Raw genomic sequence first — 2,613 nt, 5'->3', positions numbered from 1 at the left:
AGTAACCTGCTTTAATTGCAAGATGACTGGTCATGTAGCATCAAAATGCCCGCATAACATTGAATCACAGACCGGTAATAAGGTAAATAATACTGAAGTCGTTAGCGAGCCACCAGTCGACTCCAGTGGCGTCGCCAAAGGCGGGCCATGGCCCGCCTTAGAAACCCCTGGCCCGCCCGTTGGCCCGCCTAAAAATTTTGATTAAATTTAATAGTTGAAATTATAATTTTTAAGTATTGTTACGTAAATAGAACATATCTAGTCTTAGTAATATTAATAACGATAATGTTATAATTAATAAAATAATCAACTTGACTAATAAATTTAACGATAACTTAATCTTCGCATGGATTCCCGGACACTGCGGAATAACTGGTAATGAAAGAGCGGACTTACTTGCCAAGGAAAAGCCAATAACCCACATCAATTAACTGTGTGGAATATTAAATCCGACAATGATTTTAAAAAATGTATATACAACCAAATCAAAAATAACTGGCAAAAAGAATGGCTTAAAATGAATAGTAAATTAAATGAGATAAAAAGAACTATCGAAAAATGGAATAATCCAATGTCACTCAAAAGAAGAAAGGAAATCGTACTAAATCGCCTCAGAATATGCCATACGCATCACACACATGGCCACCTCATGAAAGAAGAGCCACCAAAAATATGCCTTACATGTGGAATTACAACTACAATCAAACATATTATTACCGAATGCAGAGACACAAAAGAGTCACGACAAAAATTCAACATACCGGAACACCTTCACGACGCACTGGGCCTTGACGAAAAATCCATCCAAAATATGGATGGATGGAAGATATTGAATTGTACAATTTAATTTGAGTTATCATTATCATGTAAAAACAAGCCAATGGTCACGTTACCAAGGCTTTTTCCTTAATAAAAAAAAAATAAGTTGTTATTACTGGAATTAAAAAACAAAGTTGGTTCTAGGAATTTATTCAACCTACAAAATTACTTAGAGAAAAATAAATATTAATCACAGTTTTGTCGCCGATACGCTCTTATGACTTAGATGGTTGGCAGTATCGACTAGCAGTGTAAGGACCTAGTAGGTAAACACGGAAGGATGACCCACCGGTGACTATTAGTGGCGAACAACAAAATATACCCTGTATATGTGGTTGCGGCGTACGAGACGCCTAACAAAACAATGTATTATAATATAAACAAAGTAGGTAAATAATAAATAAAAAGGGCGCCCAAATATAAGGTAATATAAATTACAACAGAGTAAAATTACACCATTACAACATATATAAAATTAACCTGATCCGCTGTCGTCGGTAGATAGGTATGTGGCTTCGACGTTGACCGGTGATCAGCTGCACGCAGGTGACTAATGTCGCGACACACTCAGGGGGGGGGGGCACACACCACGTGATGGCGGCTCGCTCAAATATTAACGGCTACGCAACGGTCGGTCCGCGATGATCGTGGCGGTTGTGCACGTTATTCTACCACTCAGACGCAACTAAGGTTAGACCGTGCAACGGGTTCGGGGCTGCACGCATTCAGCGGAACGGCAGCACACAAATAACAATCCGCTTTTTGACGCGGAAACCACGCGGAATCGGGCGGCCAATACGTCGAGGCACCAGAACGCTTAACCAGCGTAACGCTGTTGGTATACAGCTGGCCCGCTATGAAGACGCACTTCTAATTCGGGCATGCACACGGTAAAAACACCGGCAAACAATGAAAAGTCGACGATTCGTTGCACACGGCACACTTGGTAGCGACGCACATACAAAGTCGGGGCACGGCGACGCGGAAAAGGCGTCGTGCCAACGGTTGGAAAAAGACAGACGCGCCCGTCACCGAAGCTGGGCCGAGTCACCGTCGTGCGACCGAAGCGCTAGAACATCCAGGCGGCTTCTAGACGGTTCGACGCCGAAGCGCAGCTAGCGGTCAAGTCGGCGGGCGCGAACCGGTGGTACAACAGTCCGCGTTCGAACATACACCCCCCGTGAGCTGTGCGTCACAGAAGAAGGCGAGAGAGCCGGACCATGGGCTGGAAGTTGGCCAAGACTTTGGGTAGACGTTGGGGCAGGTCGATGATCTGGACTTGGAGCGGAGTAGCTTCAGGTTTTTTTTTTTTTACAAATTTTTTAATAATTTACAAACATAAAAATATATAAAAGTAAACACATAATATGACATTATTACACAATATACAGAGTTGAACCAGTAAAATTCACCAAGGGGTCAACCTCTTAATTCAACCAAAACAAAGTATTTTTTTTTTTTATTTACAACAGCAGGTGGCTTAACGGTGTATTTTGGCCAGCCATCCCCTGGGGTACAGTATTCGGTATGAACGCTCCCCCCTAATCAGCAGTGGGTAACAGTACTATTTTTACCACTGGTCGTGTCAAGGTGCTCGCGCTAGTCAGCAAGCGGACGACGCGTACCTGTCCGTCAGATCCTGGCAACAATTCAATGACTCGTCCCATGCGCCATGACAGAGGGGGGGCTCTGGTTATCGACAATGACTACCATGTCATCAACTTTAACGGGAGGGCTACTTGTGGTCCACTTGGAACGCTCTTGGAGGGTGGTCAAATACTCGGTGGACCAGCG

The sequence above is a fragment of the Acyrthosiphon pisum genome, chromosome A1 (genome assembly GCF_005508785.2).
Source record: "Acyrthosiphon pisum isolate AL4f chromosome A1, pea_aphid_22Mar2018_4r6ur, whole genome shotgun sequence".
NCBI classification, from domain to species: domain Eukaryota; kingdom Metazoa; phylum Arthropoda; class Insecta; order Hemiptera; family Aphididae; genus Acyrthosiphon; species Acyrthosiphon pisum.
The sequence above is the reverse complement of the archived record's forward strand: the minus strand, read 5'-3'. Positions refer to the sequence as shown.